Below are 14,913 nucleotides of genomic sequence, written 5' to 3' on the forward strand. Positions count from 1 at the left end.
ACAAAATGTATTACTGTAGCTTTAATCAACACGAGAGACCGGGGTACAATGCTACTCATATGCTAGTCTAAAGATGTGAAGATTCTGTTATCAACTTTGTTACAATGTGCACATTGGCAGACATTCCTCTTGATAAAGCAGTGTGTGTGCCAATTTGTTGTAAACACTGGACAATTTTCTGCTTAGGGTTAGTACAGATTTTTCTAGGTTAAGATGTGTTAATAATAGTAAAATATATGCTCTGTGTTTTAGACAGAAGCTAAGTCATTACCGCTTGTTCGAACTATTAGGTGAAGTTAAACTTCAGTATTAAGCATTTAGAATGCTGTTCAGTATCCGCTATTAGCCGACATTCAGTATTCATTTTTTAAAACTTGTTTATTTAGTGTTTTTCACTTCTGTGAACTGTTGTCTGATTTAAAATAAATAAACAACAATAAATAATATTTTGGTATTTACTTGAACAACATATTTTGAAAGATAAGTACAAATATGAAGTAATAAGTAGGAACGAAAATGATAGCAATTACTGTTTAATGAAATGGAAAACAGTAATTTGACAGAAAATCACTGGCTCTCCTGTTCCAAGTAGCTGTTAGGACTGGAACAATATTGTGGTCTTATTAACGACAGTCTATGACTGAGATGCTTCTCTGTCTTCATGCAGACAACTGATTTGTCCATAAAGAGATGCTTGGGGGGGGGGGGGGGGGTTGAGTGCCATGTAAATAAACTGGGCTTTAGAAAATCACAAATTCATCCACTGCAATTGTGGGAGAGAACAGTGGAATAGCCTTATTTTAAAAAGCCGCAATTTAAAAGCAGTTGGAGAAAAAAGAAAATGTGAGAGAGAAAGAACTTCTAACTAGGGAGAAAGGCACAATTGATGGGCGTTAAAACCTAATTTAAGAGCATCTTGATTATTGTGATCATATCAGAGAACACCCAAACCTATGTTCTGTTTAATGTACCAGCTGGCTGTATTGCACTGCTCCCTGGAGATCGGAATTGAAAGAGCTGTGGAATCAGGTTGCAGGTTTGGTGTCAAATGGTTGTATGGGTGACTTGCGGGGATATGTGTCACAAATCCACATTTGCATTGGTTGACATGAGCGATTAGATTACAATGGGCCTAATTTTAAGGCTGTAGTGCATCTTTTCCATCAATGAACATTGAAACACAGTTGTTTCGTGCTGTTCTGAGGTGTCATGTACTTCTCTCGGCTTCTACTAGATGGGAGCCTTGAGTCTAATGGACTTAAACTAGGTTAGTTTGCCAGTGGGTAATGGTCACAAAGACGGCTGGAGTGGGGGACGTCAGACCAGAAACCAGGAAATAAACAACAGAGAGGTGGAGTTTTGGGGAAGCTGAGCGCTTGCCTGCGCTCAGCATTTAATGAGTGAACAGACAGTAAATAAAAAGGTTGTAACAAAAACAGCACACGGCACATGAGGCCAAAAAAAACAGACAAACAAAACAGACTATACAGACAAACAGGGTGAGCTGATATTTTAACTATATTTTATTATTATTATTATTATTATTATTATTACCTCCATCTCCAAACCCGTTCTCCACTCACCAAACACAACCTCGAGTGGGTGAAAACATGCTGCTTTTATGCAGTTGTACCAAGACTCAATTGCTAATCAATCATTCAGTTGGAGTCGTGGTACAACTGCACGTGAATTAATAAAGTGCAATTCCCCGTGCTCACATATTATTACTTTTTACTTGCACTTGAAGTGCTGTTCAATCCTCGTGCCTAAATACAAATATACATTTTAAACACTTGTATTACACAGACCCGTTTATATCCCGTCTACCAATGACTATACACCAACATTAACACACAACACAAAATACACGGTAATGTATGTGTTTGCGGACCTCATTATCTGTTAATGCAGTAGTTGTTGGCATTTTCAAAATCCTGGAGAATCAACGCCTGTATTAAAAAAAAATTACAGAGTTTCAACGGGAACATCAAAACATTTCAACACAATAACAACACACAATTGCTGCAGTTTAGGCTAAAGATTCTCACTTTTGGTCCCGTAGCGAGTCACCATGATCATGTGGTGTGCAGGGTGAGTCGTACAGTCAGGAGAGCACAAGTTTGTGTCCTGGCAGAACCAAGCTTCCACAGGCAGTGCTGCATTGACCCCTAACTGGCCTGATGCCCGGTGACAGGACATATTTATGGCATCAATAAATTACACAAGCATAACGTAATCCTCTGTTTGAATTTGAGATGTTTTTGAATGAGGATGTATCTGTCTTGTTATCTCTGCTAGTGAGTCTGTTTCCTTGGCTCGGCTCTCTTTGAAAACGCACTCTCCCTTCATTCTTCCATCTGCAGATAATTAAGCGTATGTGCTAACTAGCACGTTTTAACTTCCCTTTTTATGTATAAGGTGCTGAGCAGTGGAAAAAAAATGCAACCTATAACTTCCAAACCTGACTTTAGTCCCTTTTTAAGTTTGCTACAGTATACTGTAGGAGCTTTTCTAAGCATAAAACGATTGCAGCTTTATTATCTGTTCATGTTGTTTAAGTCCTGTCTGAGGCCGTCTTTGTGTTTTAATAACTTCTACCAGCCAGGAAGCTTTACAGGTATGGTGCAGCTGTTAATTGCTTCCCCCCTTCACTTAACTGTAGTTTTGTTTTATTCCTGCAGTAAGTGCATTAGTGTGGCTGTGGGGACGCAGTCCATAGCTTCGCTGTACCTGAGAATTGCAGAGAGATAAGGAATATAACAGTACATGCAATGTGAAATGAGATGAGCACAGGATTCCTGTATTAATATAGAGTGAGCGCACCGTGGAGGTTGCAAGAATGGGTCGTGTTTGTAGTGTGAAGCCTGGGTGAAGGATGTTTTGAGGTTGAGTGTGAGCGGGCATTGAGAGGGGCGTGTGGAGCTCTAGCATTGCAAGCTAAATTCTTGTACAGTACTTCTCTTTAGTGTCACTTCTGCATTCATTGCTTTTTCTCTTGATATATTTAAAACCAATGCATGCCTACATACTCGCACATCTACAGTATACCCCAGTTCAAAATAAACAAACTCAACTGGATTTTTTCTTAATTTTAGAGAGAAATGCATGTTACAAAACCATACTTTATTTTCACAGATTAAAAGGGCATGTCTGCATGTTTGAAATTGAACATGAGATGGGTTTAGGGTTGGGACAATACATCGAATCGTTGGACAAAATAACCATTGATGGTTTGGGGGGGGGCATTAATAGGACCGGCAAAATATAAATCTATACTGTTATTCCTTGCCGTTCCTTTATATAATAATAATTAAAAAAAACTCCCCACCCACTACGCAGCACGTACCTTTTCAGAGTAAACGTGACAAAAACAAAAAAGTTAGAGAAGAGACTAGAGGTAGGCTGCATTTCAGGATCAGATTTTGCTAGTTAAATTGTCGATATGACAAACGTTTGGAAGATTTTTTTTTTTTTTACAAAAGAACAAAATGGAAAGGTAAAATGCTCTGTTTGTGGAGTTTTAATGAACTTCTGTGGCCATACCACCATGCTGCGAGATCTTTCAAGGCCGCTCAGGCAGGACACAGCGCAACAGTGCCAAGCGGCAAAAGCAGTTGTTTTCAATAAAGGTAGTCACGCCCAGCGGCTGAGGGAAGCGGCCGCGCCGTGACATAAGCTCCCAGCAACCAATCAGGTGAAAGTATGAGGAAGGGGGAGTACAATGAAGGAAAAAAAACATGTGGTTATGATTTCTGATTTTCCAGAGCAGTATAATACAACATTATGTAGGTTTGAAATCTGCCTTCATCAAACCGGAGCTCCTATATCAGCCGATGATATTCGCCGTACCCTTTTATTTTCTTGCCGATGTCATGGACCCACAGCGATCTTACTTTTTTTTTGTTTCTCCGGTAGAGCAGGGCGTTCACAATGAGCTTTTTTTTTTTTTTTGGGTTTGCAGTACATTGCTCCAGGTACTGTGTTGTTAAATAGACAGTACCACTGATTGTTGCTGCGTTTACAGTCGCCCCATCCCCCAAAGTTTGATATGATTACAATCTCCAAATTAATTACTCCGGACCACGAACATGCAAAGGAAAAGCTTTGACAGGATTTAAGTCAGGAGTGTAATTCAGTGTCCGTCACTACTGTTGTGTGGACAAGCATGGCACGAGAAGCGTTAAGTCACCTGCCATTACATTAAGCAAAACTGGGAACTTGAGTCAAAAGTATTGTGACACGAAAATTACACGAGACACAGCTGCGAATTTAACAGAAGGGATCAATCGGGTAAACAGAGTCTGAAGTGGCTACAAAAGTAATAACTTGTGTTCATGACAACGCGGAAAAAGCACCACTCAAGTTAATACAGGACGTACAAATAAGGTGGAACGAAATTTAATATGTTTGAACGCCACCTTGAATTTAAATTTACAGTTATTGATTCGTTGGAAAAATAACCAGACACGCTTTCCCAACCTAGCAGCCTTGGCAAAGAGCATGTTAAGTATCCCTGCAACATCGGTCCTGAGCAAGCGTGTTTTCAGCAAAGCAGGGATGCTTGTGAACAAACTCCATTCTTCTTTGAAACCGGAGAATGTGGATGCCAAGATATTTCTGATTAAAAACAGAAAAGAAGCTGGACTGTAAAAACGTAAATCGTTATTCTTGTGTTCCCCGTTGGAGTATTTTTTTTTCTTCCTCTAATCCAGTTGCTGTCAAAACATCTTAAGGTAAGACAGTAGTATTTGTAATGTTTTATTAACTTGTGGGGGAACCTCGCCGACAGTGTTACTAGACATAAATCATTAGAAATGTGTAGTTTTAAGTTCAACTGGAGAAACGTTTACTTTTTGTGATTAGATTTGATGAAAATACCTCACCCACTCGATATATCGTGGGTGTCGGGGTCCAAAATAAATCCGTTATAAATCGAGGGCCGTGATATAGCGAGAGACCCATAGAAAAACAAATAGGCTAACAAATACTGTACAACCACTCCCTCGTTCTATCGGGGGGGTGTCAGGGTGCAATATAAATCCTCTACACAACCTGCTTTTCCTCATAGCGGAGGGTAATTGCTTCTTATCAGCTTCAGTCTCCAATTAATTTTACGAGTCTTCCTCTCCTTTCTCAAATGCACAAACCTGCTGCATGTGAAATAATCCATTCCCAACAACAACATAGGAGGCTTGTTGCATGGGAGCTGACGTCGCTGTCTTGTGGCTTTTGTTAGTGCATTGCTGCCACACGTGAACACCTCGTTGGCAAAAATAAAAACCGCTTCATCAAGTAGATATTTAATTTGCTTTGTGTTATTGTGCAATATGTGTGTCTACTATCAGTATGATAGTAATGATTTTTAAAATTAGTTTTGTTTGTTTTTGTTTGATGTGCAGTCCGAAATAAAAAGAACTGCAATTGTAAGTTCCTATGTATATTGCAGCGAAGGCATACGCAGTTAGACAGTTAAAAATGGGGAGGCAACTCCAGTACTGATCCCAATCCGTAGTATAGCAACGGGCGATATAACGACGGGTGGGTGTATATGGACTTATTTACATGTTTCTTTTGCGTTATGAATAAATGATGCTTCAGGTCTTTATGAAAACGATGCATCGATAGTAAAAAAAACAAAAACAAACATCGATAGTACAAATAACAGTATCGTCCCAGCTCTAGATGGGTTTGAAGATGTTGGCATCATTTAGTTCTCCAGTTGGTAGTGGCAGCATGTGGTCAATAGAGGTGATTCTATTTTACAGGATTGGATATGATAGGTTCTACTGTCTTTTTTTAGGAATATTCAGAATGACGTGTTTTAATATTAATTGAATATAGAAACTCACATATCTGTTATGTTTCTAAAGTCTTTTCCTGTTGTAAACTCAAAATGAGAATATTGGAGCGCTGTATGCATTTTCTTCTAAATGTTTTTTTTTTTTTTTTTTTATATAAGATGAATGTGTAGCACTGCTTTGTAATTAAATCATTGTGAAACACAGAATTAGTACAGATGAAGTTTGGAAGCGGCAGGAGTATTTGTGAAGGGTATCATTCTTCCAGATCTGTTTTCTTCTGTACCACCACATCCTCATCTGCATTGGAAATGGGAAGCATTAACAAGCATCGAGATGTAATTTAAAATGAAATGAAAAGCCACTCAAGGCTATATTCAAAGCTATTTAAAATGGTGGTTTTCTTTTGCTGTTATTGTGTTGAACTGTATTGATGGCTTCGCTCAGAGTTCAGGAGCGGTTCTTTAGTTCTAGTTGTCTTCCATAGACGTACAGTATATAATGTGGCTAGATCTGTATGCTCCAGCATCATCTAGAGCACTGTTGTGTATTGCAAGCAAAACAAAAGGAAACTTGATCAGAAATGGCAGACCACTAGATTGTGCTGGCTCTTATTTTTGTAGACACTTTGGCAGATCTAGCCTAAGTTACATTTAATGATGATGGGGAAATAAAACTAAAGAGCAGCTCCTGAACACCTCAACACAAACTGTAAAATAAAAAACAAATTACACAACTATCATAAAGCTAAGGGGACTGTGTGTGTGTGTGTGTGTGTATATATATATATATATATATATATATATATATATATATATATATATATATATATATATATATATATGTATGTGTGTGTGTGTGTAAGGGAAGTAATGTTAAAACTGTACAATGCATTAGTAAGACATCTAGAATACTGTGTTCATTTCTGATCACCTCGCTACAAAAAGGATATTGCTGCTCTAGAAAGAGCGCAAAGAAGAGCAACCAGAATTATTCCGGGTTTAACCCTTAGCGGTCCATTTACAGGGCTTGTCAGGCACATCAGGTCCAATTTATTTTCACACGTGCTGTTTATTTTACACATGCTCTTTAAATTTATTTTTTCAGAGTGAAACAGGTTTAAAAGGCACTGAATCACAAAAGTACACTCACTACTGCATCTCCAGCCAAACCCCACTCCTTGTTCGCTTTATTTTTCACATACCTCTTTATAGACGTGCATACTGAAATCCTATCCTGATCACTCATTTTATCACCAAATTCCTCAATAATGCGATCCAAGTTATTATTTTATTACTGTAACATCTCAAAAAGCTCTGCAAATGTCTGTGATATTCTTTGAGCGCTGGATGCAGAAGCAGCTATCTCCTTTGTTTATGTCCGTGTTATCTCTGTGGTGCATCAGACTTTCAGATACGCCCTTTTTTTTTTTTTTTTTTTTTTTGGCTTCATTCGGCTCTTATTGGTCTCACTCAAGGTTTTCTCGACTTTCCTTGTGACTAGAGACCTGTGCTTTACATCTTTTTGATGATGTTGGATCTGGTCTGACAGGACCGCAAAGGGTTAAAAGGCAAGTCGTATGCAAACAGGGTAAAATAATTGAATCGATTCAGTCTTGAACAAAGAAGACTACGCAGCGATCTGATTCAGGCGTTCAAAATCCTAAAAGGCACCGACACTGTCGACTCAAGGGACTTTTTCAACGTGAAAAAAGAAACAAGGAGTCACAAATGGAGATTAGATAAAGGGACATTCAGAACAGAAAATAGCAACTTCTTTACACAGAGAATTGTGAGGGTCTGGAACCAACTCCCCAGTAATGTTGAAGCTGACACCCTGGGATCCTTTTGGAAGCTGCTTGATGAGATTCTGGGATCAATAAGCTACTAACAACCAAATGTGCAAGATGGGCCGAACGGCCTCCTCTCATTTGTAAACTATCATATGTAGTATCTGTTTCTGCACTCGGTGGGTTCCATGGAAAATATTTGTTTACGATCTTAACAAACTCACTGTTTTAGAAATGAACAGTGCACACCCAAGTGTAGGCGTAGTGCTCAAAGAGTAAATGACTAGGAGCAAATAATAACAAGCATATACAAATGTATGTTCCTGCAATTCACAGGGTATAAAGTATACTGTTAAGTCATTTTAGCTTGAAAAGATTCCAGTATGGATGGAGGTTACCTGGGCATGCTGAACGCTGTGGAACATTGCTTATATGATTCATTGGGATGAAATTGGAATACCTTTTGAAATTTAATTAATTTCATCCGTCTGAGTGGGGAAGCCCCTGCAGATGCCAGAGTCCCTGCCTGTCCCTTCTGGCCTCTCTATCTCTGCTTGCTGGTATGTATATTTGCCTGTCCAGTTTATATAGGGTGGGGACTCCCAAACTCACCTCTGAAGATCTACCTAATTATTGAAACACCTGATTCTAATTATCCCCTTAATTAGCTGATAAAAACAGGTGTTCACTTACTTTTTCACATACCCTGAATCTTAGTTACTCATTGTTTTTCTAATTCATACATCATTTTGTTTCCAAAGACATGGAATTGGTTAATATAAACCGTATTGAATATTTAAGAAAAGACTGGTTTTGATTCAAGAAGGCTATGAACTGTGGAATTTCCATAATTATCATTGGTGTTCACAAACTTTTTCTTGGCACTGTACTTGAGTTGCTGCATCATGACATGGCACATTTTTCTCTTGAATTTTAATCCCACCTCTTTAGCACGCTCTAACACTCTTCGCAGTCTCACATCGTGCTCTACTTTGTTATTGCCCCAGATTAGCAAATCATCACACTTCATTGTGACCCCATCAATTCCTTCCATTATTTCTGCTATTTCCTTGTGAAAAATTTCAGGTGGACTTATATTCCGAACAGCAGTCTCAGAAAACAGTATCTCCCGTAACGCATGTTGAACGTTACATCCTTTTGAACTCATTTAGCTGTATTTGCTAAATTGTGCTGGAAGCATCTAAAACACTAACGCACTTGGCTCCTGATAATTTGCTGCTCATTTCTTCCATCATCAGGAGTTGGTAGTGTTCTTTTTTTAATCGCTTTGTTTAAGTCTTGCAGATCGAAGCATATTCGTAATGGCTTTTCAGGCTTTTCCACTATTATCATGGTGACCAAGGGAGCAACATACAGGTCTATGTTAATTCTGTGAGTGCCCTGTAAACCACTTAAGTCTCTAAATACATCATTGTATTGTGCCAGTATCTCATTTTCCTCTTGAGCTGCATTAATCCCTTCACTAGGTTGAGCTCTTCGCAAGCTTTTAACCCTAAAACTGACTGTGCATTTACATCAGCTATAATGAATTCAAAAGTTTTGACAGTACCTTTTATGGGTGCAGTCCATTGTTGTCACTCCAATGACTGGAATTAATTCTCCACTACATGCTGTCAGTCTCACTTTTGTCTTGTTTTAAGGTTATGTTTTTGAGCTCGTTTTCTGGTAAGTGTCTTCCGGCAGTACATTGGTTTGTGCTCTTGTATCAAGTTTAATCACGACTGGTTCTCCATTTATTTTTGGTTTTGCTTTCCAGTCTTTTCCAGCTCTTTCTGCATTTCACACAGTTCCTATATACAGTTAACTTTTGCTTTCAGTGTCTTCCACTTGTTTCACCATCTATTTTTTCCGTTTTACACATCCTTGCAAAATGATTTTTCTTACAGTTCATGATCTCTTCTAAAAGCTGGGCAACTTTTTTTTCATGCTCGCTGCCACACCATCTGCAATCTGTTGTCTCACTCTACTGCTGCCACCTTGTGGTCTTTCCTTCTGCTCAGTCTCTTTTTCTTTTAATCTTTTTATTTTGTCCATTTGTTATATTTATTTCAGTATTTGTGAGCTCCTTGAATCTTATTTTGGTGACTTCGGCTGCTTTACAGGTGTCCACTGCCTTCTGTAAGGTAAGGTCTGGGTCTCTCAATAGTCTTTCTTTTAACACCGGATCACTTGTCCCACACACAAGTCTATCTCTTATCAGCGATTCTGTTAAGTTACCAAACTCGCATGTCTTGCTTCTATTCTTCAGTTCTTTTAAATATTGATCAATCGTCTCACCTGAGCGCTGCACACATGTGAAGAATACATTTGTCTCTTGGGTTATATTCTTCCACGGGGTGCAATTTTACACAAGTTTCTGCATTACGACATTCAGCCGTTCTTTTTCTTATGCCTCTTCACCCACAACATGTAGGAAGAGTCAGGATTTCTGCTTCTCTGCCTTCTCTTCAGAGTATATTCTAAGTATATTTGAAATCTCTGTTTAAGTTTCCTCCACTGTTCGGCCATGTTGCCACCTAGGCATAGTTTCGACAGCGGGCTCAGTTTTTCCGTTTCAGAAGCGTCCCTTTTATTTATTATTATTTTATTTAATATTTTTTTCTGTTTTCAGGTTCTTCACTTCTGACACCATGTATTAATGTGTGTCTTATACAAAGATGAGGCTGTTGATTAATTAAATGATCTTTATTATTTAGATCTAGAACAATATACAATGTGGTTTCATACATGCCTCAGATGCGCATGTCAATCAACTTCCCTTACCCATAACCCCGAGTTTGTTACGCAATATCCTGACCATCTCCTTGGGAACATGACGCATAAACACACTTGTCTGAAGCCTGTAAGGTTGTTGATTTAATTTCTTACATTTATTATATTGATTCATTTATAAAATACAATTGAGACAAAAATGACTCATGATTGAACTGAAACAGCATTACATTTATTGATTCCAAGTCTCAAAGCACACATGTATGAGAAGACATTAACATTAGACATGTTGAAGTGGTCACTCACTTAAACAATAGTTAGATAGTTGGCCATATTACCTTCCCATTGGGAGTCACGTTGGGTATACCTCAGCATGATGTTTGGGGAGGAGGGTGGAAGCTGTCTCAGATGCATGTCTTTTCTGAGTGCTTGTGTGTACATCCAATTTATATAGACAGATAAACAAGCTCACATGCCGTGCAAAAAAAGACAATTTTTACATTCTACTTTCCCTTTTCTCAGCATAATTGTTTCCACAGAACATTACTTTCATCGCACTCAGTACCTGTTATGTTGGTCTTACACTGCATGATTTTTGCTGATTGTCGAAGAGCTGAGGAGTTGGTGACTAATTTCTTAAAATCTGGGACAAAGTGAGGTTGTCGGGGACAAAATGGTCTAAGTGTGAGAAGGTCTACGATGCCCCGTTAATAGCTTCTGCGATCTCCAGATGTTCTTACGACGTCCCGACAAATTTCTAACATGTCGGAAAACTTTAGTCCCCGACAGAGCAGTTCGTGAAGTGTGTGAGGGGCTACGGGCCGATTTCTTGACAAATGTTGCCAGCAGGCAATAGGACAAGCTAGCAACAATAGCGACGAAGAGAAAGGCTGTGCCCCTCTTTGACATAAATGACATTTCCTATCATGATCGCTCATTGAAGGTACCTGGTAAGTAAATAATAACTTGTTAACGCCGAAGGAGATACTGTGTGTGGTAGTGTGTGCTCTCCTGGCAATCAATTTCTACAGTCACTCGTTTTCGATATCCCTTTCAAACCCCTACTGTATGCTTGTATTGCTAATTTATTCAAAATACGAGGAGGAGGGGTGCGCGTTTGTGTGTGTGAGAAATAGAGAGAATGCAGAATACGTTGTTGCACATTTAAACCTATAACAAACTTGTAGTAGCCTACTATTAAAGTTGTATTCTAGTCTGTTCAGCAGCACAACACTCGCTCGTAGTACAAAATATTTTTTAGTTTTAAAGTCTTCAAATTATTCTTTAGAATTTGGTATTCTGATGAAGATTGTTTGACGGCCAATCTCCCACGACAATCTTTTAATCTGGTAAATTTTTCTACTACAAGCGAGTGGTGCGTTTTTTTTAACATATTAGATTTTATTATTTTCGATGCACCTCGACTCGAATCATCAGTCCGTACTGGCCACGTCTATTAAGCCAATTGCGCATCCAAATGGATCTTTTCTTCTTTTTTTCTGTACAAAACAATGCACAGACAACAGCGAACACCTCCTCTCTTGAGTCTACGATTCTCCCAGATGATGTCTACTATTTTGCAATGAAAATAGGCGGAGTCCGTCACAAGGTGTCTCGTGTAGTGTGTGTAGCTTGCAATCCCCGATCTACAGTGAGAAATCGTAGGACAATCGGTAAGTGTGAGTGGCGCTGCGTCTCCTGATTGCAAAAATTGTGCAGTGTATGCCCAGCTTTATTCCGTTTCCTGTTGTGTCTCAAAGTAAACTTGTCTGATATGACATGGAAACAGAACTGACAAAATAATAGTTTAGTTCATATATCATAGTTTAATACTGTATTACCCCCAGGGATGGAAATAAGACTCCCATTGCATAGCAGTCTGACCCATTCCTGGTTTTAGTTCAAGTTTAATAAGACACACCTGCGCTTGTTAGCTAAATGCTGTGGCTAATCAAGCTCGTAGTAAAACCTGGAGTAGGTGAAACTGCTGTGCAATAGGAGTCTTATTTCCGTCCCTGATTACCCCCAATGTTTACTTTCCTGCATACTTCAACAACAAAACATGACAAACTTGTTAAGATAAAAATAAGTCTTAATTTCAAAATTAAACAAATGCACCCTTCTACCATTTCCTGAACGGTGTTTCACCTCCAGTACTGTTAAGCCAGAACACTCTGCGATCAATAGACAAGGTTTTCCAGTCGCATCGTGTAGTGTGTTATGCATTGCAATCTGATTTTATAGGATTGGACGATTTTAGTTGGTGTGCAGAGTTAAGATGTTTATTTTCTGATGTGATTCTCTCGCATCGGCAGTGTGTTATACCCATTTGTAAGTCTCACCAATGAGTTCACTGGAGACATGCAGTTGGTTTTCATGATCACGTTGCCTTCTAGCCAAAATTGTAGGTATTAGAACTGCCATAGGCTTATGTTTTCATCTATTTTTTTGCCCCATTGCCACTGTACTGTTTACTTTTTGCGTCCCTTCCTGAGATTTCTTCGTGCAGTGTGTGATGCCTGCTTGCAAAGATGTTTTTGAGATGCAACGATTGAGATGAGTGTTCCTGGCTTTAGCGAGTATCATATTCAAACACACGTTTTCATTGCAGGGTTACTCACACTGATATCCACACACTACTGTGTCTAACTTTCAACAAATAAATAGTTACCGTTTCGGTTTGGATTAATTTTCTGACCTGCAGATTTTAAATAAACCAAAAGAAAAAAAACCTTCTCTTCCAAGTTTGCAGCAAACATAACATAATATTGTAAAGGCAAGATAACTTTTTAGTAGTTTTCTGTGATTATGCAACAGTAATTCAGTTATTTGCCAACAAGTTTTCAAAGAGGGGAAAAACAAAGTGTTTTTAACTAGCTGCAAGAAATAATCATATGATGAATAAATATTGTTGTTTTTCTTGTATAGTGCCCCCTTTTCCACATGTATTTTATTTGAAGTGTTTATTCAAGTTAAAGTTCTGTTATTACATTATGAAAATGTGTCTGTGCCACCTTGTTTTTTGCGAAGACACGACAATGCAGGAATTGTTTTAAAATGTATTGTCTTCTTTATATTTGTACCTGAAATACACACAACATTTTTGTTTAACCAGAACTACTGTATGGCATCCTTTTGTTTTGTTAATTCACGATAATATTGGCTTTTCTTAGTGTTGCATATAATGGCTTTGATAACGTTTAGCAATGTTCTAAATAACTGTCTGAATGTTGAATGGATATCCAGACATGAAAATACCATGTCTGTCCCAGCACTGTAAAATAGTAAGGGAAATTACTGGTTTATGACTTTCACAGCGATACCTTTTCAAAAGTCAACATGCAAGCCATGTTACAGCAAATAAAACAGTAAGAGAGACCACCTACATCCCTGTAGGACGCTCTCTCGCTAAGCGCGAACTTCCATAATAAAGATGGGGGGGGGTGGGGGTTTCTACCCCCCCCCACCCACCCGTAGTGGGCATACTCCCGAGACGGCCTTTTAGCTTTTTAAATTTTAAGTGTTTTTTTTTTTTTTTTTTTTTTTTTTTTTTTTTTTTTTTCTTTTTTTTTTTTTTTATGAGGCACACAAATGTTAATTTCCCACCTGGGGATATAAAAAAAAAATAAAAAAAAATAAAGGCAGCAGTTTCCCTCAATGTGGTGCACTTAAGTGCTATAATACCAGACAGAGGATGTTGATGTTGGCAGAAAAATGTACAAGATAATATATAATCTTTTCAGAAGAGCTACTTTTTTATTATTACTTTTTATTACTGTCAGACTATAGTATATACTAACTAGACTGTGATATTGATTTGATACAGCCGTCTAAAATGTATTTGTATCAGATGAAACTAACTTCACATTAAAATGAGCTATAGGGTTTATTATTTATTTAATTATGTATTAAAAATGTAGTATGGGGTGCAGTGTAAGATACAAGGTGATTTCCACCCACTCAAGGTCAGAGTGGCCAGTAAGCCCACTAATGACAAAAACCACTTGTGGGTAGCCTCTGCCCTGTGGTGCAGTGGATATACCCTTTTATTGTACAGAACACTATATATAGGGGTCTACTTAAATCGCGGTACATTTACATATTCTTCGCGGGTAGGTTAGGGAATAAAATTAGGATTTCGCGGACATTTTGCTGACCTGTTTAAACATTAAATAAACTTAAGTAGACAATATTTCATAGCACTATAAAAGCCTAAAAATAGTGGTACTTGCTTCCTTACTAAAACAAAGTGCTGTTATTTGTTAAAGGCAACCATGCAACATCCCCAACAGCTGTTGCCGACATTCCCTATCTGGTGTGGACTTGCCCATACATTGAGACTCCATGTTCTACATCCACTGAATTGGTTGGAAGGGTAAGGCAAAGATTTGCCAAGTTATACAAATGCGCAACTCTATTAGAAACAGTGCCAAAACTTGGTTACCTAAGGGTATATTTTAATAAAGGCAATATATATTATGCAGCACGTTGGTTGCCGTGTTATTTGTCCCATCCAATCATTTATTTTATTAGTACAGAGTCAAAACAAAGAAAACGTGCCTATTCAGGTCTAGAATTCTAACTGCGTTTTAA

General features: G+C 38.3%; 1 protein-coding gene across 4 annotated transcripts in view; it reads left to right on the top strand.

Annotated features, from left to right (window-relative positions):
• The window catches only part of LOC121299162 (CD276 antigen-like), a 98,318-nt gene that overhangs the window by 12,330 nt on the left and 71,075 nt on the right, over positions 1-14,913 (top strand). The window contains exon 1 of one of the 4 annotated variants that reach the window (XM_041226749.1): positions 9,657-9,731. The exons of the other annotated variants lie outside the window; for them this stretch is intronic. The gene's annotated coding sequence lies outside the window, so the exon portion shown is untranslated. Of the gene's footprint in view, positions 1-9,656; positions 9,732-14,913 lie in introns of those variants that run through there. 4 annotated transcript variants of the gene reach the window in all.

This window comes from Polyodon spathula, chromosome 24 (assembly GCF_017654505.1).
Source record: "Polyodon spathula isolate WHYD16114869_AA chromosome 24, ASM1765450v1, whole genome shotgun sequence".
Taxonomy (NCBI): Eukaryota; Metazoa; Chordata; class Actinopteri; order Acipenseriformes; family Polyodontidae; genus Polyodon; species Polyodon spathula.